Here is a 25517-nt window from a genome sequence, read left to right on the forward strand (position 1 = left end):
TACTCTAGTATTTATTAAAATAAAAAAAAAACATTAACCAAAAATGTCCCAAAGAATTCATGTTTGGTTACAGTTTTTTATTAAAAATAGATTACTTTATCATAAAGATATAAAACGGAGCTTAAAATGTGTGAATTCCAGGGTGTTTTTTTCAAAAATGAATTGCATAACTTGACCAGCACAGCCGGGAATGTTGTGCAATTAATAGCCGGCAATTTTTTTTAAATACCTAATTAATCGCATATAATGTACAAAGAGTCCCAAACATCCTGCACCAAAGGGATTTTACTCATTTCACTCCATTTTCTAGTTGCAGGACTGAAAGATGTTGACCACTAATAAGCGCAAAGAGGTTATCTCCTTTGTGGAGAGAAGGATTCTCTCATAGACAAGTTGCAAAAGAATTTAATGTTAGGCGTCCTCAACGAAAGCCAGTGTCGCACACAACGGTTGGCAGACTGCTAACAAAGTTCAAAGCTACAGGTAGTGTTACCGATGCTAGAAGATCTGGACGTCCGAACACTTCAGAAGAGGCAGTGGAAGGGTTTTGGCGAATTCACCGAACAAGCTTGGAAGTGGGAGTTTCTCAGTCAAGAGTATGGAGGATCTTGCAAAAAAAACAAGCATCACCCGTACAAGATGCAAGTGTTACACCAGATATCGGAAGACAATCCTGATCGCCGTATGGAAATTTCCAATTTGTTTTTGACCCAGTTGGAAGAGGAACAAGAATTTTTGTCAAATGTTATGTTCTCAAACGAAGCCAACTGTTATGTAAATGATGAGGTGAACCGACATAACTTACTGTAGTGGGCCGATAGTAACCCTCACTGGTTTATCGAGAGTAAAGAGCAAGTAGATGATCGCGTCATGGTTTGATGTGGTTTCTGGAAAGACCGGATCACTGGCCTCTGCTTCTCTGTTACTAGCGAAACTTATTTGTAAATGAATTACTGCCTGATTTGGATTTTCTGGGCTCTGGAAAACCAGAAAGGTTCATGCAGGACGTTGCACCCCCGCACTGTGGTACACTAGTTCGTGACTGGCTAACTGAACATTTCCCCCAATGGATCGGTCGTAGGGGAAGAGTGGAATGGGCTCCACGATCCCCGGATTTTAACCCAATGGATAGTGTCGTGAGGAGTTATGCAAAATACCAGTTTACATAGTGAACGTCAGGGGCAAAAATCTCCTGGGAGAGTGCATCACAACTTTGTACCAATCTGTAACACCTGACTTGGTGATTAACATTCTGAGGAACACGGGAAACCGTTTTCAATTATGTTTCGACTTTTATTATGGATGTCATAGATATTTTTAGTAGTTTACGGAGGTGCCTACCGATTTTAGTAAATATATGACAAGTAAGCGATTAGGATACGTAAGCCGATGGTGTATGGCACCACGCTTAGTCTGCTCACGCTGTTAGGTAAACTCTAGTAGCTATGTTAGGATACTGGTCGCTAAACTGTTCGAGACTCAATTGCTGTTTATGGCAAAGACATTATCGGTCTTATGATTTAGGGCGACCGAATGGTGTGGTAGCGGGAGAAATGCCAAGCAAACCAATAGCGTGATTTCATACTAAAAAGCTGAACCAAAAGTTTAACGAGAGAATTTTAAATAAGTTGTAGTAGAATGTAAAAATCGTTAAGTTTATAGCTAAAACGAATATATAATTACAAATCATCGCTGAAGACAGTTCGACTAACGAGAAATCACCAATTTTCTATTTCTCTCTTTTTTTTGGGTGTACTAAATGGAAATTCCGTTGACAACCTTATTGGTCCGATCCAATGAAATTTACCTTAAGCCAATGAATTTCAAGTGTATATATAGTTGCTGATCGCGAGTACATTTATCTCCAGCTTACACGGCTTAATATTGTAAGGAAAAAGATGTTCCAGGAAAAAATACGCCTGTTGTTATAGCTTGCAGGCAAGGTATCGAGGGGGTGGTCAGGGTAGCGCTGGAGCTGCTCTCTAAAACCGGGTACCTCCGCCCTCAACATTATAAATAGATGAAGAAAAAACAATAAGCATCCAAACTTTTTCTGTAAATTATAAAAGTACAAATTTTTTTTTGTCAATATTAAACAAAATATTTATTCGTAATTCTGGAGGAAAGTGTTTATTAAAAATACCGTGTCAGCCTTTTAAATTATATATTTTATATAAAAAAAGTACATTTCTGGAAACTACTTTCCCGTGATAGTGAATACTTATAAGGATGTGATACTGAAAAGAATGAAGCGCAAAAAGGAAATTACAAAAAATGGGTGAAGTAACATTACCTAGTAGTAAGCACCATCCATAATATTTTATAACATCAATTCTATAACTTCTGAAGATATTCACTAAAGGCAAAGAACCGTTTATAACGTAAAAGAAAAAAACTTTTCTTATCTCACAAGAAAAAAAGAAATAAAAACGAACTACCACCAAAAATACAATTATTAAAGGTTTCAACCAACGAATGTAACCTCATTTCCCTACACAATCATCAATAACCTTTTGACGAGTGAAATAAAGAAAATTCTCTCGCTAATAATATTTTACTCCGATCCACGTTACATACACACGCCCATAGTCAGATACATAAAAAAAAAAAAAATATTCATATATAAAGAGTTGCGCATTATTAAATTTACATAACTATACACTCGTATATTTTAATATTACACAATATAAATTTAAAAATGAAAAAAAAAAATTTGTTCTACCTTTTTTCTTAAATTGATGTTTCCAATTTATGATTGATACTAATTCTAAATTACTTCATTAAAAAGTTCAAATCAAAAATTTTATTGTTTTATTGTAATCTCTTTCAAACAAGAGATAGGAGATATTAAAATTACATTTCTCTAATGAAGCCCTAATTGTTAACAGTAATAATTGAAGAACAGAAGAAAGAAGCCGTAATAAGAAAGGGAGTTCGACTAGGATGTTCCCTATCCCCGTTACTTTTTAATCTTTACATGGAACTAGCAGTTAATGATATTAAAGAACAATTTAGATTCGGAGTAACAGTACAAGGTGAAAAGATAAAGATGATACGATTTGCTAATGATATAGTAATTCTAGCTGAGAGTAAAAAGGATTTAGAAGAAACAATGAATGGTATGGATGAAGTCCTACGCAAGATCTCTCTACCGCATGAAAATAAAAGGAACAAAACGAAAGTAATGAAATGTAGTAGAAATAACGAAGATGAACCACTGAATGTGAAAATAGGTGGAGAAAAGATTATGGAGGTAGAAGAATTTTGTTATTTGGGAAGTAGAATTACTAAAGATGCACGAAGCAGGGGCGATATAAAATGCCGAATAGCACAGGCGAAACGAGCCTTAAGTAAGAAATATAATGTTTACATCAAAAATTAATTTAAATGTCAGAAAAAGATTTTTGAAAGTATATGTTTGGAGCGTTGCTTTATATGGAAGTGAAACTTGGACGATCGAAGGAGTACCTGAGAAGAAAAGATTAGAAGCTTTTGAAATGGGGCGCTATAGGAGAATGTTAAAAATCAGATGGGTGGATAAAGTGACAAATGAAGAGGTGTTCCGGCAAATTGATGAAGAGAGAAGGAGTTGGAAAAATATAGCAAAGAGAAGAGACAGACTTATAGGCCACATATTAAAGTATCCTGGAATAGTCGCTTTAATATTGGAGGGACAGGTAGAAGGAAAAAATTGTGTAGGTAGGCCACGTTTGGAATATGTAAAGCAAACTGTTAGGGATGTAGGATGTAGGGGGTTTACCGAAATGAAACGACTAGCACTAGATAGGGAATCTTGGAGAGCTACATCAAACAAGTCAAATGTCTGAAGACAAAAAAAAAAATTGTTAACATAAGAGATAAATAATATTTCAGTTAAAAAAAGAGTTATAATTACGCTCATAAACTTTCAGGAAGTGTACAAAAAAAAAAAAAGAAAAATATTCAGGACTATATTGAACATCTATGATAAGGCTTTTATCAATAAATTTAACCAAAAAATATATTCCTAATTTTGTGATAAGTAATTAATTAAGACGACTAAATGAATATTGTATGAATTTCAGATAATTAAATATAAAACAAATGGAAAAGTAACAGTACTTATGCATGTTATAATTCTATATGTAAAATAAACAACAATTAACAAAAACATCATTTGGAAAGGGTAAAGCTTGCCAGATTAAGCGATGCAATATTAAATCTTAATTAGCCTCACATGAATTTGTACAACGAACTATTAGAAACGTTGTCATTTATACTATAAATAGCAAATGAGTTAACTTTACTTCTAAAGAATATAGCATCCGGCGTAGAACAATGACGCACACAAAAGGAAAGCGCAACCATAATAGATATGGGATACATGATGAATTTTTTAATGCGATTTTATTTAATGAAAAAAAAGTTATATCATAGAAAGAGTATAAAACATGTGAGCAAATTAATAACTGAATTAAAGTAGCCTAAAATGTTTTATACGTCCTAATAAAGAGAATAATAAAAATAATAAGTTATTGAAAGACGAGAGCTTTAATAAAATACGATAACAATTTTGTTGATTGTATAAATTAAGTTTCCACTTACTAACAATTTAAAAAATGTAAATACTAGTACTCTCGTAGCTATTACTCCATCTTCATGGATTTTCTGAAATATTTTTATTTAAATTCAAATCAATAATCGTTTTTACATTAAACTGTTATGTTTTAAATAGTAGGTCGTCAAGAATAAAATTAATTCGTACGTCAATAAGACAGTAAGGTAATGTTTGTAAGATGTTTGCTACAATTACCTATTATTGTTAATAATAGTTAATTGTCGATTAACTATTTCGGTATACCGAAATAAAACGACTAGCTCTAGATAGGGAATCTTGGAGAGCTGCATAAAATGACTGGTCAAATGACTGAAGACACGAAAAAAAAAGAAAGAAAAACCATCCGTTATAAAATATAAATCTAATAAATAGTTTTCCTATCTACTTTTTACTTTAGTTCACGTTAACGAAAAAATTTGTAACTAAATCTCTCAAAGTTTCGAACAAAAAAAAACCGATTTTAGAGATAACATCAGGCAGTACAGCATAATAAAATTAAAGTCAGTGGCGGCTCGCGTGTAGCCAATGTAAAACTGCAGCACCCCCTATTACCAATTGATATTATCGATAACATTTAATATAATGAGTCCTTTTTTTTAATTCTTTCTTTATACTTGTACAATATATAATCCTTACGCTTAACGTCAGTAGCCAACCCCCCAGTTTATGGAAAAAATAAAAAATCTTTGTAAGGAACTGTGCGCTTCACAGTTCCAGTGACATGGTCTGTGTTGCCAAGCGGTGTTTATTCAGTCAAACCGGACACAGGTTTTAAGGACAATATGCTTAAAAACATGTACCATAATTCGTGTACACATATTCTTGAACGTGATAAAGTGTAGAATTAGATTACTGTTCCAGCTATTCTACTTTACTCATTTTTTACGGTTCTGGTTTTCTGGAGCAGCACCCCAATAATTTTAGCAACGAGCAGCCATTTATTAAAATAAACCAATATTAAAAAATTATGGTAAAAAATTAATACAAAACTTTCGGAAAGTCGCTGTGCAATATACATTAAAATTGAATGGTGGATTTCCATTCTATCAACGTTAGGTTGGTTTCTCTGTGAGTTCGTCGGGCGTTGTTAATTAATAAACCAAGACATCAGCTGTTGAGTTGTGATTTAACATGCTTCATTTCTTTATAGGAATCAACATTTGCGGGAAACCTAAGTTCTTTCGGTAGAGGAACGAATACTTCTCGTTGAACATGTCTTTCGTGAAGATGAGATACTGATTTGCTGAAGCACACGTTTTCTGAAAAGCTTTCAAGTACGCCTGTTCCTAACCGCAATGCTGTTCCAACTATTACGAAAAGATTTCGGGCAACAGGCTCTGTTGAAGAGGCTGATCAAAGTAGACGATCGCCTAAATTAAATGAACAGAAGTTTCTTGATATATCAGATGCTATGGTCGAAATTCCATCAAAATCAATACGTAAATTAGCCCAGAAGCAACACATCATTGTTGTTATCGCATATAAAGCCGTAAGAAACGAATTAAAATTTTTCCCCTATCAAGTAATGAGTGTTCAAGAACTGACCCTTACAGATCATGCCAAAAGACTAAATTATTTTCAATTGTTTAAAGGTTTTATTGGCTAAAATTCCGTAGATATCCTCAAAATTACGTTTTTTTGCAGATGAAGTGTGGTTTCATCTGGATGGGTATATTATTTCACAAAATACATGACTGTGGTCCAACTAACCCCCGTGAATTATGCGAACAATCTTTATACGAAGCGAAAATTGGAGTCTGGGTCGATGCGAGTAGAACGCGCATTGTGTGTCAAGTCTTTTTTGAAATACAGTTAATACTGATCATTATTGTGATGTTTTAACAAAATTCATTAGTCAGTTAACACAAGTGAAAACCAATCACGGTTGGTTCCAACAAGATGGCGCCACAGCAAACACAGCTAATAGGTCAATGACTTTTTTATGAAATATTTTTGGTGAAAGAATCATCTGGAGGGGTTTGTGGCCTGCACGATCGCCCGATCCGACTCCCCCATACTATTTTCTATGGGGGGCAGCGAAACAAGAAATATAGCGGAACGGACCACGTACGATTGACGAACTAAAAACTGCAAAAACGGCATACCTACCAGACATTTAAGTATATCAACTGGTTGAATTGTTAGAAAACAAACTGAAATGTGTGCAGTATTGTATTGTTGGAGGAGGTCATTTTCAATACCTTTTATAAACTATTCCAGTTATTATAGTATCTTTTTCTATAAAATAATGAAATAAAAAATAGAAAATAATAATTAAGAAAGTTTATTCATTATACTTTCATAATTCCAGTGCACAGGAACTTCCTAAACGCATGTATTTCAGAAACGCGTTTGGAAGTAAATAAGGTTTATAGTTAAAATTAAAAGAATTATATTGGGTCAAACAGAGAACAATTTTTTCTGCTGAAGTTACTTGTGTAGATAATCGAATAATCTTTTTAATTATTTCATAATTCCCAGAAATAAAAAAAAAATCTCTCAAAAATTCAAAATGTAGGGGAAAAATCTTGCAAAACAGATACAGAAATACTACCGGAAGAATATACGCCCCCAACCTGTTCTAAAAGATAAACTTCATTATTGATCAGTGCCGATTATGTTTTCAAATACAGTTATATGAAATAAAAGAAAATTTTTTTCGAAGATATATTTGTGCAGGTCAAATTATAATTTTAATTAAAATAAATTAAACTTTATATTTTTATCTTGAAGATCGATACACTATCCTAGATAATAAAACGTAATATTAAACACAGCCTAAAGGATAGGAAAAAGAAGACGGCCCAGAGCACATTGAAATATCTCTAGAGTTGAACAGCGTAATGGACGAGCGGGAAATTTGCGTAATGACCCTCCAGGGACAACTCGCCCAACAACCCGTCGACATAAATTAATGTCGCTTGGCGCAAATGAAGGCTGCGATTCTCAAGCACCCTTCAGCTCAGTCCTTCAGTGTTTTAATTCTGTCGCAGCAATTACAAGCCAGACAGCCACGTGTTGAGGGAACTTCCTTGTTTACTGAAAAAAAGACGGATAAAAAAACGATGAAATAATAACCAGCGTTTTTAACTAACCCTTTTCTAAGGGGGAAAAATATATATATCTATATAGAAACAATTTAAGGTACCGTATTATTACTATGGAATGTGCAAAATACAGAATGAATCGTACAAAATTAAATAATAATTTAAAAATTCGGATGTCACCTAATACGATTCACGATCAAATAGTTTCATTCAGTATGATGAAAACAGTTATAATGAATAGAAAAAAAAACTCATTCAACTTTATATTTATTTTCCTACTGTACATCATCGTTTCGAAATATAAATCTGTAGGGCACAAACAGAAATTTAGAACAGTGAAATATCTCTCATTGCAGTCGAGTTTTGTTTATTTATATGACACATTCATAGAGTAAAAGAAAACAGACATAAACGCATTGAAATAAAATTTATTCAGCTGAATTAAGGAAAAAACTATTTTTTTTATTAGATTTGAATTTTTACTTTTTGAAATTGAACTAAATTAACAACAAAAACTAAGTACTTATAAAGTAACATAAACTTACACATGAAAAAAAAGAAAACTATACTTTTTTTTTAATTTTTAGAACATATTAAACTAGTTTTGTGATTTTTTAAAGAATGATAAATGTCAAATGTCAAGACCATGTAAAATGTGAACAAGAATTAAGGAGAATCGGAGAAAAAAGGAAAATGCTAAATGTAATTTAATATAGCAAAAGGAACTAGCTAGGATATTGTATGAGAAGAAGGTGTTTATTAGTGGATGCGATAAAAGGCTTGGTGAATAGAAGGAATGGATGAGATTTCAAATTATTATGGATTATCAAAAGAAATTAAGGATTACAGAAAACGGAAAATATGCGGAAACAAAATGCTAGTAAAGGTCAAAACAAGATAGAGAACAGCAACTGTGATAGGGCCTGCCCAATGGCAAATATTATGAACGAATGAATTTTTTAAAGTTCATTTTATAAAAAAAAAAAAAAAATTGTAGCAGTTTTATTTTAAATGTTGGTAGGGTTATTACAAACAGTCATCTGTAAGAAAAAGTGAGTAACGAGCGGCATGATAGAAATAAGAAAAGGAATTTGGAAAAACAACGCGAAACAACTACAACCGAAGAAAAACTAAGGATATCTGAATGTTATATTATTTCTTACCTCAAAATTATTAAAGTTTTTTGAAATTCTCCCAAACACATCAAATATTGGAATGACTCAATCCATTATACTATTAAGCTAATCAGTAGAAAAAACAAACAATAAAAAAAAATTATTATATTTATCTGGAAAAAATTTAATATACGGGATCACTAGAGAAACTTCCTATACAAAATAAAAATCAATCATCGAAATCAATAAATTTAAATGAGAAAAGGCTTTAAAATCATTAAAATCCTACTCACTGGTTAAAAAGAACTTTTTCCTTTTTCTGTGGTCAAATAACGAATTATGTCAAAAGGTTTACCTAAAAAGTTTATTCATTATATTTACTATAAAAATAAGAAAACCATGAGGTTTAAAGGTAAGGCTTAAGAAATCAATAGTTTTAATAAAAAATCAAATCCACGCAGTTAATCTCATAGGTTTCAAAGAACCCCTTTACAAAAGTATTACGGAACCAATTATTATTGGTCTAATAAAAAAAACAAAGGTTATCCACTTTTTCCACATCATAAGAATGACAGAAAATAGATTTTACTAAAACAATGGAAATCAGAAGCCTGAGCTTGAAAAACGGTGGGAATAAGTAACAGAAATAAATAAATAAAGACCTAGAACAGATTGGACTAAAAATTGAAGACGCAAATGATAAACCAAACATTAACTATATTCTAAAAAAAATATTTTTCTACAAACAAAACAACCTGAAATATGAGTTTTGGAAGAACTAAGAAAGATCAGATCCGATAACCTACAAAAATATTGGCAAATGCATAAGATCAAGCCAACGAAGAAAGTCAGAAGGAAAACTGACTTAATTCACGTAAATCATTCATTGTGGTCATAAAATAAAAAATAAAAAAAGTTTATTTTAATTTAATAATTAAACGAAGTCTATATAACCTAATGAGACTGGTTCAGAAAAATGTTTTATTTAAAATCCAATTTTACATGGACTCTTATCACCTTCGAAATAGTTCCCTTGGGAAGCCACACAACGCTTCAAATTGTTTTCCAATTCTTCATAACAATGTTGGAACTCAGAAACCGGAATATCCTTCAGATGCTTGGTTACAATCTTTTTTATGTTTTCTACTGTTCCAAAATGGTGTCCTTTGAGGTTGGTGTCCTTTGGAACAGGAAAAGGTTGCAAGGACTCAAGTCAGGTGAATAAGGTGGTTGAGGAACTGCAGGAATGTTTTTCTTTGCCAAAAATTCATTAATTGAGAGTGCGGTGTGAGAAGGTGCATTGTCATGATGCAGCATCCAGTTGTCTTTGATGGCTGGTCTCACGCGAGCAACTCTTTTCCGCAGTTTTTACTATCAATTACATTACATTACTTTACTATCAATGAAACAAATTAACACGGATTTGATTTTTGATTGGCTCATTTTTGCTTTTTTGGGAAGTGGTGAGTTTGAGTTTGAAGTTTGCCACACCTTGCTCTGACGTTTTGTTTCTCTGTCGTACTCAAATATGATTCCCGGCCATCTGAAAATGCTATAAACGACCTAAAACTTGGGCTCATGATATGGAGCGTCATCTCCATACGCCCTTTTCAATTTTGAAAAAATTTCAGTAGCATTCTCGCAGAGTTTAACACAAAACTCGATTGCACAACAAAAGCTTGTTTCACGAAAAGTTTGTTTACGTCTCACGTGGCAATAATAAACTAAAAATATTAATATCTAATATAAATAAGCTGTTCATATAACCAAATGTTTACCAGTAACTTTACATTGTTGCCAATTTGGCTGCCAAACAAAACAAACTAGTCTCTTCATTTTATTTACAAACCTCGTATATTTATTAAATATATAATAATTAAAATAATTATATATATATGATACTATTATATTATTTATTATAATATATATAAATATATATTTAAATAAATGTATATTTTAATTTTTTGTTTCAGAACCAATTACTCTTTGAAGAATATATAAAGATAAAATTTTAATTTATTATACGTTACTTACACACATAGTTATTTTTATATACAATGTTGCTACATTTAATGGTGTTAAAATTAATATTTTGGTAAATTTGTTTCGGTTTGTCGTTAAAAATAATTTAATTTGAATTTTATAACCGTCGAAAATCATCATAGATTAAGCGATGTACTTAGATAAAGTTTATGTGTACGCTAATAACGACAACTTTAGTATACTTACTAAACTTTTCACACTTAAATCAACTACCATGATAAAAAAAAATTAACTGTTATGAATAAAGTAGAACAAGGTCAAATTGAAACAATAAAATTTCGTAGGCTTATGCACGCCAAGAAATTACGTGACTAGTATTTTTTAAACAAAGAAAAATAATAACAAAAAAGCAAAACACTTTTGTAATAAAAGCTTTTCAATTTATAATCATTAATTTTAATCTTTAAGCTATTTTCTGAATTCAAAAATAGATTTGCTATGAAATTCAGAGGAAAAAATATATTCATTAATAGCAAACACTAAAGAAAACTATTTTTAAATAAATTTAAAAAACTTGAAATTAAAGACAAATTTCTTCTGTTAAACAATCATCATCAGCAGATACAATGACTAGAAAAAATAAACCACTAAGCGTGGGAAGAGGTTTTTAATGGTTTTTTTAGCCGACTACTCATTTTTGAACAGGAATCACTTTGAGAATACTGTACAATATTTTAGTTTTTGTTTTAACCTCGAAAAAGTTTACTATAGCAAAAAAATTATTGGAATGGGGTAGGAAAAACATGTAAAATAAAAGTGTGCCTTAACGGACATGAGCGATTAATCATTTAATCTGTTACCCAATTAAGGAAAATTTGTTAGTTTTTCTCCAATAGCGGCTTTATTTTTAATCTCAACTAAAAAGAAAAAGCACCAATAGATAGCTGAGGAAATTTCACGTAAAAAACCACTTAAGTACTTTTTTCTACGAGCTAAACTAAAGGCACTAGCGAATTTTACAATAAGCACAAAAATCGCGCTATAGCTATCATCCGAGTATTTCTACAGAGATCTTTGCTTTTTCAAAAAAAAAATTTTTTTTTAAATTACAACTGTTATCTAGATAGAAGATTACTACTTCAGTAATTGCAATAAAATTATTTATTCTTCTACAATTAAATTCTGTTAAAAAATGAAACTATTTATTTTAAATGTAAATTATGAATCGATGTAAATAAAAATGTAACTGTTGGTTTGTTCAAAATCTTAAATCTCCGAAAGTTCTTCACAGATTGCTTTGAAATTTTGACACAACCGTGTATTCGAATACGCGCATGTTTTTATATACCTACTATTTATCTTTTTTCCTGTTTAGCCTCCGGTAACTACCGTTTAGATAATTCTTCAGAGGATGAATGAGGATGATATGTATGAGTGTAAATGAAGTGTAGTCTTGTACATTCTCAGTTCGACCATTCCTGATATGTGTGGTTAATTGAAACCCAACCACCAAAGAACACCGGTATCCATGATCTAGTATTCAAATCCGTATAAAAATAACTGGCTTTACTAGGACTTGAACTCTGTAACTCTCGACTTTCCAAATCAGCTGATTTGGGAAGACGCGTTAACCACTAGACCAACCCGATGGGTATATACCTACTATTTATATAACTAAGATGTCACATCTGTGTAAAAAACAGCGTTATCTGTTGGACGTAAAAGCAACACACGCTAACTAAATATTTTACGATTCTATTTCAATGTTTCCGCAATGTGTGTCCGCTATGTAGACTAAAAAACTACTGGGTCGATTTACGCGCGGCGAAAAGGAAGAAAGGGAAAAATCGAAAACTGTAAAAGGGAAGAAGGGAAAAATGGAAATAGAAAAAATGGGTAAACGGGAAAAATGAAATGGAAAGGGGAAAAGGGAAAGAAAAATAAGGGAAAGAAAAATGGGGGAAGGATAAGGAAAATGGCAAAAATGAAAATGGGGAAAAGAGAAAAGGGAGAAAGATATAATTGTGTGAAGTTTTATGTTCATTTTGTTAATGTTTTATCAAACTTTCGATTGTGTTGATTTAATCTATATATATATATATATATATATATGCTCAAATCTAGCAATAGTGGAGCATTGCCAGGTCTGCTAGTTTCGAATAATTACAGTCAAATTTATAATTTCACACCTGTGACAGGTAAAAACATTTTTTTTTTTGGTTTTTTTTAAAAACAGGCTATCTGCAGGACGTAAAAGCAACATACGCTATATTAAATATTTTACGATTCTATTTCAATGTTTTCAATATGTGTGTCTGCTATACACTTAAAAACTGCTGGACCGATTTACGCGCGGGAAAAGGAAAGAATCATAAAAGGGCAAAATTGAAAACGGTAAAAGGGAAGAAGGGGGAAAATGGAAAAAAGCCCCTGCTAATAGAAGCTACTGTCACCATATTGAAATTTTAATTGTTTTTGCAAACGTTTTAAAATTCAGGTAAAAATACTCCTTTTATAGGTTTTTGTGACTAATAAAATTTATTATTTTTTTTTTTTATTACTTTATTAATATTAATTTTCTTTTTAATATTTTCCTTCTGCTGATGAGTGTTTTTATCAATGACAATGCGCATATATTTTTATTTGTCTGTGAACGAAATTTGAGAGCGTTTTCTATTAAGAAATTAATTTCAAAAACCGTTTAGCAACACTCTCTCTCTCTCTCTCTATCTCTCTCTCGCTCTCTCTCTCTCTCTCTCTCTCTCTCTGTATTTAATATTAAATAATCCTACAATTCTAATCATAGATTAAAGGTACATAATTAATGGACTAATTATTAATTTAATTTTAATCTCAATCTCGATCAACTCACACAATTACGGAACGAACTGAACTCATAAAATATGTATTGCTAATATTTATACGGCATATAATTCGAACTTTTAAATATCCGCTTAAACCGCTGAAAACATGAAATCATTCAACGTCTTCATGTGAAATATTTACAAAAGGGGCCCCCCCCCTCTTAAAGAATTTTTTTGTTGGAAATTTATATTCTTAAGGGAAATACGAATAAGAAATAACACAAACAAATAACAGGCTTTTGATAAAACTTTTTTTAATTTGCATCACACTTGAGCTATATTTTAAAGAAAAAAAATCCATTTCGGACACGCCGGAAGGCGGGGGTAGATTTTGCCGGTACTAAGTAGAAGATAAAAAAAATGTCCACCTTAAAGTTAAGAAAAACTTCAAATCTACTCAATACGACAATGAGAAGAAAAGTTTCACATGTTTAGCATACGACAAGCCCCATCTTGCAATTCCTGCAATATTTTGGTCATCCTTAACCATAAGGGTTGATCGTATCAAAAATCGTTTCAGATAGGTTTTAGGTAATGTTTAGAGGATTAACGACCACTTAAACAGATTCAAATACTGTGCCTATTAAGAGAGATATAATTTTTTTGTCTTCGAAACCCTATTTTGTCCACCCTCTCAGCCAACGGTTGGTGATAACAAAAAACTATACTTAGATAAGTTATAGGCCCTTATCCAAAGAATACCAGGAACTTTAAACGAATTCGATATTTTACTTAATAAGAAGTTAATAGCGATATTTTTTTTTTTCGAAAAAGCCAATCCATGTCCACCCCCATGAGCCAATTTTGGCCGTTAACGAACGAACTCGATCGAGATTTTGAGCCGAGTTATTTTAGGAAAAAATTTGAAAGTGACTGGCACAAAATTACGGCAGTTATCGGGTCTACATATAAACTTTTGAGCTGACGGTGGTTTTGGTGTCTGAGGGATGTGAAACGTGAAGATATGTCGAAATTTTCCGGAAGTCGAATCATTGTACCCATTACAATAGGTAGCTTTCTTATAAAATCTACCTAAAAGGATGAAAACACAGTTGTAGGACTTCTCCGTCACGCAGCTAATTATAAATATAATATATTAATGACATATTAAAAAAATTCGAGGTTATAAAATAATAATATTGGCTTCAGGTTAAAACAGTAAATTTCAAATCTAGTATTATTTTAAAAAAAACTTTCTATTTCAAATCTATATCATTAAAATCGTTTTCATCTTACTTTAAAATGTAAAAATTAATACCTCACGCAACCAAGTTTGTTACATTTTCCGCGAACCCCAAAGTGGGAGTTGAAGTTCAATTTTAAAAAAAAAACTTTCTTTAAAGAAGTCTTGATTACAATAAAAAAGGGAAAGAAGAAAAATGTTAAAAAATGCATGACTTTTGTTTGGGTCCGGAAACTTGGGAGTTTAAAACTCTCTATTTAAAAAAGATTAATTTATATGCGTGATTAGACGATAATAGAAGAAAACGCAATGAAAAACACAATAAAAAAAGTTTAAAAGTTATTTTTTTGAGGTCGGGGTACGAATTTGCAAAAAATCTTTAAATGTGCCTAAGAAAAATATGACCTTAATTAGGAGAAATATCGAGATACTGAGGGTTACCTTGTTCTACATCCTCACTCTCTCGATCTTTGAAGTTGAAAATTTAATGGCATCAATGCCCCTTTTTGAAAAATATACTGACCAAGTCTGGTCAAAATCGGTCCAGTACTTCTGGAGACATAAGGTGATTTAGAGACCAACTACGTACACACACGATGGAAATTTCCATCCGGTTTTTTGGGTTGCATAGGTTTCAAAACGTCAAGATCCGGTGAAAACCCAAAATGTCCAAATTAGACCGATTACAATACTTTCCATTCTCGAGCTATAACTCTGTTAAAGCGCTATCTAGACAGGAAAGTAAGAAAAATGGATAAAAATAAAATCTGAAACACTTTTTAGAAATAATTCTTTTCACTACGACATGGAACAGAGAGAACTTTCAACCGATGAAATAAAGGAAAATTTAAGGGAAAAATTTAAAGGATGTATTTATTTATGGCATTTTAAAAAATGCCATAAATAAATACATCTTGGAAATTTAAATGTCCAAGTTGATATATCCTTTTTCCTAAACTTGCGGGTTTTTGTTTTTTACATTTCCTCGTTGATGAAAAATTTTAGAAAGAATTTGGAAAAATGAGAAGTAAACCAAATGAAATTTTAAATAAGTTTTCATCGACAATTTTTTATTTTAATTTTGTTTAAGAATTTTTTAGATTTCTTTAATTTTATCACCTTAAAAGAAATAAATAAGAACTGATAGAAGAAGAAGAAGAATAGAGAGAAATGTACAACTAAAAATTTTACAAATATACCTAAAAATATTTTTTTTTTAACAATTAATACTTTTTTTTAAGAGGCTATAAAAAAATTATTAAAAATAATAACTAATAAAATACGAATCAATTTAAAAAGAAATATTGTTAATAAAGAATCAAATTTAATTTTTCTGATACCGCGGCATATACGAAAAAACAAGAAAAAAGATACAAAAAAATAAGTTGGCGAAAGGGGGTTTTACTTTTTATCATGAAATAACTAACGACTGGCAGTGAAGTACGCGCTCATTAAGGATTCTTCACTTCTTTTGGCAGTTAAAACCCTTTCTCGTAACATGACATCGTTCTCTGATTGTACTTTATAATCGCCTTTTTTTTTCTTCTTTTATGATCTCCCTTGATAGAAGGTCTAAGGTCGAGTTAGACATGAGGTTAAATGTCTCCAAAGGAATTACAAAAACAGTATTACTTACTGTCATTTTGTTATGTGGTAACAGTAATACAATATAAATTATAAAGTTAGTAATGATGCACTGGAATGAACGTACCATTCTAATATGTGAAATAACACAATAAAAAGATCGTAAATTTTACATATAATTTTTTACTAGTATAGTAATAAAAGTAATAAAAAACTTTTTAATTGTTAACATTAGCCATCGTTATATATAATTATTTTATTCAAAATTTTAACTATTATTCGGTTAGAAATTTGTTTAAATAATAACGTTCAATCCAAAGTTTTTTTTATAATAATAACCCTTAAGTTAAGCAGCGTAAAAGGAAGTTTGCCTTTAGTTGAAATACTAAACGTAAAACAAAATTTTAATTTCATTCATTATATGTGCAATGAAAACGTGTACTAATGATAAAAATATTTGACAATAGCGAAATCTATCGGTCTGATGATGAACAATAAGAACACTGAAAGTTAACCTGTTTCAGGGCGTCATAGACAGTTTTATACATCGTGTAACATTTTTTACAAACATTTCTCACGTTTAGATGTTAAACGTAAAGAGTAATTAAATTTTATCGGAATTATAAATATTTAACAAGTGTTATTTTTCATTTAAAAAACACGATTTTAGTTCCTGTTAAAAGAAACCTATACAGCAGTGATTCCCAAACTGTGCGCCGCGGTGCCCCGGGGAGCCGTAGCCTCTTCACAGGGACGCTAGGATATATTGCAAAAGCTTCATAATTAAATTGAACCAAGACATTTATAATTATTAATTTCATGTTAATAAAGTAAAAAAATAATGAAGGTACATGAGTTTTATTTATTTTTATTTTACTTATAAGTAGTCATACTTTTACTTAGGGCAGAGCGCCATGGAAAAATTTTAATTGAAAAAGGGCGCCGAGACTCGGAAAAGTTTGGAACAATAATTATACAGAAGCTAAACAGAACAATAATCAATCTTTTCCATTCTACCAAATAATACAGGTGGTTAAAATAAAACCGGTCCCAGGAAATAAAAATTTTAATTAAAAGCAAAAAGTAATATTAAATTACTTACATATTGGTTCTTCATCAGAATGCTTTTGAAAAAAAGAAATGTTTACAATGTTGCAATGTAATTTTAAAGTCTGTTCAAAATGCTCACCACCAGCCGCTATACAAAATTCAGCACGGCGAATCATGTTCAGAAAAACTTTCTGCAATTCCCCAACTGTCTTTCAACTCTTACAAGATCCGAGGGTTTTTCTTTTAGACTATCACTTTCAGATAGGCCCAAAGGTAAAAATCGCATGGCAATAAAGATGGAGATCGGGGTGGCCACAAGTCCTTACCAACTGTTCTATCCTTCGCGAAATCTCGGTGGATTCAATTGAGAAACCGATTATAAGTGTAAGCAAGTCACTCAGTTTTGTTGGAACTATCCATAAGAAAGTTCTTCTGGAGTCGAGTTATACGGAAATTCTTGTACAGTCGAAAATAAATGTCGGTATTAACAGTCTCCTGAAAAAATATTCGTTCGATGATTTTTCCCTGTTTAGCCTCCGGGAATTACCGTTCTGGTAATTCCCAGGTAATACCGTTCAAGTAATTCTTCAGAGGATGATATGTATGAGTAGAAATGAAGTGTAGGTTTGTACAGTCTCAGTTCGACCATTCCCGAGATGTGGTTAATTGAAATCCAACCACCAAGGAACACCGGTATCCACGATCTAGTATTCAAATCCATATAAAAGTAACTGTCTTTACTAGAACTTGAAAGCTGGAACTCTCTACTTCTTCCAAATCAGCTGATTTGAGAAGACGCGTTCACCACTAGACCAACCCGATGGGTTTGGTCCGATGACCAAACAAGTTTCTGGCTTCCAGAAACTGCACCCACTTTTTAAATCATGGAGTGCGTTTCGTTAGGGTTTTGTGTACACCAATACCGCTTCATCTGTTGAAATGAAGAGAAAAAGAATCACGGAATCCTTCGCTAATATTTTATAAGAGCCACTAGCCGTAATTTACTCGTTTACTCTTATCATGTTGTTTTAATTCATTTACAACATTCAAAAATAGGCTTTCATTTGTAAACCGTGAAGCAGATGTTCGAGAAACTCCTGTTTGTTGGGCTAATCGTCATGTTGACTTGTGAAAACTCCTTCCAATACGATTCGCTACATCAGCTCAATCTCTTCACATTGATAACAGAGCCGGTTGTTCACCACTTTGTTACTATAAATCTTGAATTGTTGATTTTCTTGGAACTTACTTCTAGGATATGTCCCTTGAAACCTTTCACGAACCAAATTTATTGTAGTTGTGCGAGCATATTCCTCCACGATGAAAATACGCTGTTCACTTGAATACAATATGACGCACAAACACTACAAATTCATTGAACAGGAAGGGAAGACTGAAGGCTTATGAATGAGTCAATGACCTTCAGTTACTACGCGTGCGCGATATATATACCATTTTCAGACACGTACTATGCCAGACAGTTGAGACCGGTTTTATATGGCCCATTCGGTATGTTGAAAATTCTGTTTAAAAAACTCAATAATAATTATATATAACTACGGAGTAAAAGGATTGAGCATTTATTCGCTCCTTTAGGCTCAATTTTTTTAAATCTATATAAAATACGAAATATAAAATCTGAACACTGAACACTGCTCCGAACATATTTTGAGAGAAACCACTAAACTAATGATAATTTTTTTAAATAGATTTGTAATTCTAAAGATTTATCTTATATAGCAAAATTTTTCCAAAAAATCGGGTGCATAAAACAATTCAGAATGATACTAATAATCCGATCCTCGATAAAATCAATTGTAGAAAATAAAAATAAAATTGATTCAAGCTCTAATACCAAAAAAAAAAAAAAAAATTAAAAAATAAAGTAAATAAAATTCTATATCAGTAATTCTAGTTTATTTTATTAGAAAACATCAGGGATAAGATAATTAATACAGAGATAAAGGATAACAAAAAATTACAAATAATTTAAACTTTAAATTAGTTTGAACAGTCCTAAGAGAGCTGACTCGGAAGTATTGAAGTGGATTTAGAGAAAGGTCAATCCAGAAACGTAATAAAAAGAAATCTCCCAGATATTGAACTAAAGTAGAAAATTGTGTGATGATTAAAGCTATAAAATGTTATCACTGAATTAATCATGTACCAATAAATATAATACGTCTTTACGTTTACGATTAAGCGCACAAATGAATTTCTTTTACATTGTAATAATTTATTTCGATAGTTGGTTTTATGTTATTAACTAGTTGAATAATAATTAAGAAAATTTCTCCATTACATACATACATAAATACAAAATCATTTTGTTTAATTAAAAAAATAAATAAAGAAAGAAAGAATGAAATAGAACATACCTAATTCAGCTTCATAATACTAAACTAAAATTAAAACCATTTTCCAAAAAAAAGTTTTGCAAGTTTTACATGCTAAATATACATTCTGAAAAATATATTAGAAAAAAAGTGGAGCACCACGATTTGTCATAAACAATGAATCTAGTCATATAAATGATTTTACTCTAAAATTAATAAAACATGAATAGAATAAATCGGTGTAAAAAATTATAAAAATCAAAAGTAGAACAAAAAATTATCTCAGAAGTAATATTACTAGAGTACCATAATAGTTGTATACTACAACATATTAAGAATTTAGGGCACAATATTTATTTCCAGACGAATCCATTTTGTTTTTTATTTAGTTTTAATTCATAATAAAATATAATAGGTAAATTCCGGTATAAACAATTTCATCTATAATACACCTCGACTTTTCTTAAGTAAAGCCCAATCAGTTGGGTTTTTGTTTAGAAAAAATAAGAGAACAGTTTAAGCAAAATTCCAACTTATTACTAATTACTTTTCTCTTTTAATAATATGGAGAATAGTTTACGCAAAGTAAAAAAAAAAAAAATAGTATAAAGAAAAATATTTAACTTACTAAGACGATCTGATAATCAATCGAATAAATCAGAAAATTAACCACAATCTTTCACAATGAAATGTTTACCTGAAACAAAAAGAGAGAAATGCATTAAGCAACAAAAATACTGATAAAACTAAAAGGTAATATTAACTTTAAAAAAAATGAAATTAATTTTAAGTTATCTTAATGTACAGAGAGTTCGGAAAGTTGCTATGCACTGGAATTATGAAAGTGTAATGACGAAACTTTCTTAATTATTATTTTGTTGTATTACTTTATTATTATTATTATTTATTTTATAGAAACAGATATTACAATAACTGGAATAGTTTAAAAAAGGTGTTGAAAATGACCTCCTACAACATCAGTACAACACAGCACACGTTTTAATTTTTTTCAAACTCTAACCAGTTGGTGAACTGGAACCTTTCGTACGTAAGCCGTTATTGCGGTTTTTATTTCGTCATTCGTGCGTGGTCTGTTGCGATACACTTCTTGTTTCGCTGTCCCTCATAGAAAATAATCTAAACGAGTCAGATCGGGTGAAGGTGCAGGCTACAAACCCCTCCAAATGATTCGTTTACCAAAGACATTTTGTAAAAAATATCATTAACCTATTAGCTGTGGGGGCTGTGGTACCACATTGTTGTTACCAGCAGTGATTGATTTCCACTTTTGTTAACTGACTAATGAAGTTTGTTAAAACAGCACATAACGAGGATACCTACGGAATTTTGTTCAATAAAATGTTTAAACCATTGATAATAATTAAGTCTTTTGAAATGATTTGTAAGTTTCAGTTGATAACACATAACTTTGTAGGGGAGAAGTTTTAGTCCTTTACTTACAGCTTTATGTTCGGTATCAAGTCCGATATCTTTAGTTGTGCTAACTTACGCATTGACTTTGGTAGACTTTCGGCCACAGCATCCGAAATATCAAGTACCTTCTGCCTTTTAGTTTAGATGGTCTTCCACTTCGTTCATCGTTTTCAACAGAGCCTGTTGTCCGAAAGTTTACGATAATAGTTCGAATTGTATTGCGGTGAGGAAAAAGAGGAGTATTTGCAAATTTTTCAGAAATCTCGTGCTTCTCTTGTTTCAGTATTCTTGTCACCTTCACGAAAGACGTGATCAAAGAAAAAATCAGCTCCTTTATTGAAAGAACCGTTATGTTTCTCGCAACTATGTATTCCTATAAAGAAACGAAACATGAAAACTTGTGCCTTGGTTTATTACTGAGCAAAGTCCAAACATCCCGCAGAGCAACCAACTTAACACCGAAAGAACAGAATGCGCCACATAATTCTAAAGCATACTGTACAGAACTTTCCGAATGTACTGCATAAAAATTCCACAAACCTACAACCGTAATTTAATAAATATATGAAACTATTATACTAAAAAATAATAATTGTGAGAAACTCTGTTACGAATGTAAACATAAGCATCCTTTATAAGCGACAATAAAGAATATATAATTTTCGCTTAGAACCAAAAAATAAAATTACAAGAGGTGTATTTCTAAAGTAAAGACTGTTTCATTGCAAAAAATTTATTCTGAAAACTTTATTAATATTGTATCTGTTAAACTACATATCTTCCACATGAGAACATGTAAAAGGTTCCTAAAAGAATAATCTCCCACATTGAATATTCCGAGCATGTGGAAAAATCAAAATGAATAACAAACCATTGAAAAAATAGTATCTAATGAAGGAGAATATCAGGGCTTTATATTTTTATAATAATCTTACGTCAAAATATCGTGACATTCAAAAGCAATTTAATAAACCGAGCTTGGGAAATACGAATAAAAACCGTTCGTGAAAAAAATAACGAGACGAACGGGATGTATTGACCTGGTATAAAACGAAGCTTAGTAGCCTTCATTTATAAATCTTGTTTGTAAAGATATGTTTACAATAATTCCCGTAAGACTGAAAACATAAATAAACACGAAGGCGTTGATAGGTTAACCTACTTGTAGAAGAAACTGCACTGAGTAAGGAATGAATCATCATGAAATGGTTACAGTTAAATCCTTATAGACATTGTTTGAAGTAATATCAATAGATTAACAGAAGGTACAATTATTTCTTTATGGATTATGGATAACGGATCATGAATCTAACCTTTAGCTGCAAATTTTTCACGACATTAAATATTCTACAACACTTGATCTACTTCCTGTTATAATAATAAGTTGAATTATTAATGCGATAATTTATTATTAATAAAACAAATTAAAACTTGAAAAATCAAACGGAAAGCGAAAGATTTTAAATTAACTATATGATATACAAATACACAATAAAATAAAATAAGATTTATATAAAAGCCTGGTCATAGACGTACAAAATGAAATGAACCGGCCGTTATTATGTTAATAAAACGTTGCTTCATTAATATGAATTGCTTATAAATATTCAGCAGCCGAGGCGAAAAGATATAAGATACTTAAAGAGAGAATGAATGCCAAGGGTCATCCTTAACGCCTCCACAGCATCTCACAGGCACCCACGCTCGTTAAAGACATGACAACTCCATATATTTAGTATATACAATATATCTTGATGAAACCGTCATTCGAGGATCTCATGGGATAAGGTAAACCGTAATACAAAGTGGTCTACAACAAATATATTCGAAAATTAAATCCAAGAACAGTAAATAATCTAGACAGGTCTGTTGTAAAAATAAGTACGATTTATTTTAGAAATAACATGTACAGTTATCATCAAAAATATTTTTGAATAAATAGTAGGTAACGGTAAATACTATCAACCTGTCTAGAGTAAACATCTGCAAAACTTTTCATTATAATAAACCATCAAAGCATTAGATACGACAATTTTTATAAAAAATTATTATTATTTGACGCTTTAATTTTATAATTTCAATACTAAAAAAAATTTTTACAGCATAACTTACTGTTAAGTATACTTTAATGTCGACGTTTATTTTGAACTGATGAAGATCATCACAAATTTTGAATTGTGAACGCATCTGTAAAGTTATCAACAAGGAACCGTTATATGTACGACAGATATCATTAAGTCACAACATGTGAAAGTTTCTTTTTAAATTTAAATAAAATATAATATTATAAACTCCATAAAATTATTATTAATCATTAATTAAATAACTAAAAAAATATGAAACTATCGATGCACTTAAAAATCAATAAGATAACGCAAAAAATAAAAATAAAAACAATCCTAATGTTATATAAAACAATTTTCGATCACAGTTTACAGAACCATCTAAGAATTTGGGCCATCAATAACGACATGAGAAAACAAACGGTGGAACAATTGTTAGGAAAGCAAGCGTATCTCCAAAGAAATACACATAAAAAACAACCGAACCAAAAATCATAAATTAATTTTTTTTGGCGTATATTAATTATTATATAAAGATATTTTTTATAATCAAAATATCTTGCTTGTTTTCAAATTTACATTTCCCTCGCTAATACTCAACTACTACCGGAAAACTTACGACCCAACAAAGATTTCACCAAAAAACAAAGGTCTTTTATAAGAATGAATGGATTGTATGTATAACGTACAATAAGAGAGGATGATCAATGAAAAATGTCTCCACCCGAAAACTATTTTAACCACTGCTTGATCTATCTGCACAGCCATCAAATCAGAAGTAATAGACTATTCCATAAGCAAAGCCATTTCACCACATTACATAAATACTCCAAAAATTCTGTAAATCTAAATCCTACTCATTCTCAGACTGAATTCATTGAAATCTAACCAAAACGCATAAATCATCTGGGGGGGGGGGAAAGAAATTACGTAGAACGTAATATGAGTATATAATACGATAAACCTCCTCTATGAATCATGAGACCTTGCCGTTGGTGAGGGGGCTTGAGTGCTCAAGGATACAGAGTAGCTGGACCGAAGGTGCAACCATATCGGAGAGGTATCTGTTGAGAGCAGACTAAGGAATGATTCCTGAAAGAGGGCAGCAGCTCTTACAGTAGTTGTTAGGGGCGTGAGTCAGAATGACTTAAACGGCCATATCAACATCACTCAGTCCTCTGAATACTGCGCAGCTGAAAGCAATGGAAAACTACAGCTGCTTTTTTTCCAAGAAAATGTGGCTCTCTGCATTTTCATATAGCAAACTAGCACTAGATAGGGAATCTTGGAGAGTTGCATCAAACCAGTCAAATGACTGAAGACAAAAAAAAAAAAGACAATCTAACCATATACAGATCGCGAAACGTTAAGGTGGTGTTCCTAACCCGCCCGGTTGGTCTAGTAGCTTCTTTCCGAATCTGCTGATTTGGAAGTCGAGAGTTCCAGCGTTCAAGTCCTAGTAAAGGCAGTTATTTTTATAAGGATTTGAATACTAGATCGTGGATACCGATGTTCTTTGGTAGTTGGGTTTCAATTAACCACACATCTAAGGAATGGCGAATGAGATTGTACAAAACCACTTCATTTATACTCATACATATCATCCTCATTCATGTGAAGTAATCAACTTCATTCCCTGTGAAGTAATATACCTGAACGGTAATTCCCGGAGGCTTAACAGGAAAAGAAAGAAGAAGGTGGTGTTCCAAAATCCCTTCAAAAAAGTGTATATCAAGCACGTAATTTCTCTGGAAAATCAAGGTCACTTGATATACATTATAATTACGTTTCACTCCTTATTTTCCTAGCATTTTAAAATAAAGACGACTAGTGTTTCGTATCATGCCCGCCTGTAAACTTTATGGTGGCATATGCTATATGAAAAAAAAAGTTATTTTCATATTATTTATTTAATATACTGAAAGAAATCTGATAACGGAAGAATTATATATATAATATTTTGCTTTAATAAATAGCGTGAATTCATGTAAACTGTAGTGTTCTTTTATATTTTTAAATCAATTAAAAAATTACGACAAAAGGAAACAAAAAAAATCTGGGATACATTATGAATCATTATTTCTTATTATTAAAAATATTTATTTCGTGTAATAACATAGAAGGTGATAAAAAAATAAAAAATACAGTAATACCACGAATTAGTGCTTAAAAAGGCTAATAAAATAGCAGAAGGTGCCGTGTTTAGTGCAATCAAACTGTTTTAGTGGTGGGCAGTGCAAGGCAGCGCTGGCGCCAGAACA

General features: G+C 31.4%; 1 protein-coding gene across 17 annotated transcripts in view; it reads right to left on the reverse strand.

The window, feature by feature from the left end:
- The window catches only part of mbl (splicing regulator muscleblind), a 734546-nt gene that overhangs the window by 345061 nt on the left and 363968 nt on the right, over window positions 1–25517 (reverse strand). For 15 of the 17 annotated variants that reach the window (XR_012755086.1, XM_075355747.1, XM_075355740.1 and 12 more), the window contains one exon: window positions 20388–20456. The exons of the other annotated variants lie outside the window; for them this stretch is intronic. The gene's annotated coding sequence lies outside the window, so the exon portion shown is untranslated. The remainder of the gene's footprint in view (window positions 1–20387; window positions 20457–25517) is intronic. 17 annotated transcript variants of the gene reach the window in all.

The sequence above is a fragment of the Lycorma delicatula genome, chromosome 2 (assembly GCF_047948215.1).
Source record: "Lycorma delicatula isolate Av1 chromosome 2, ASM4794821v1, whole genome shotgun sequence".
NCBI lineage: Eukaryota > Metazoa > Arthropoda > Insecta > Hemiptera > Fulgoridae > Lycorma > Lycorma delicatula.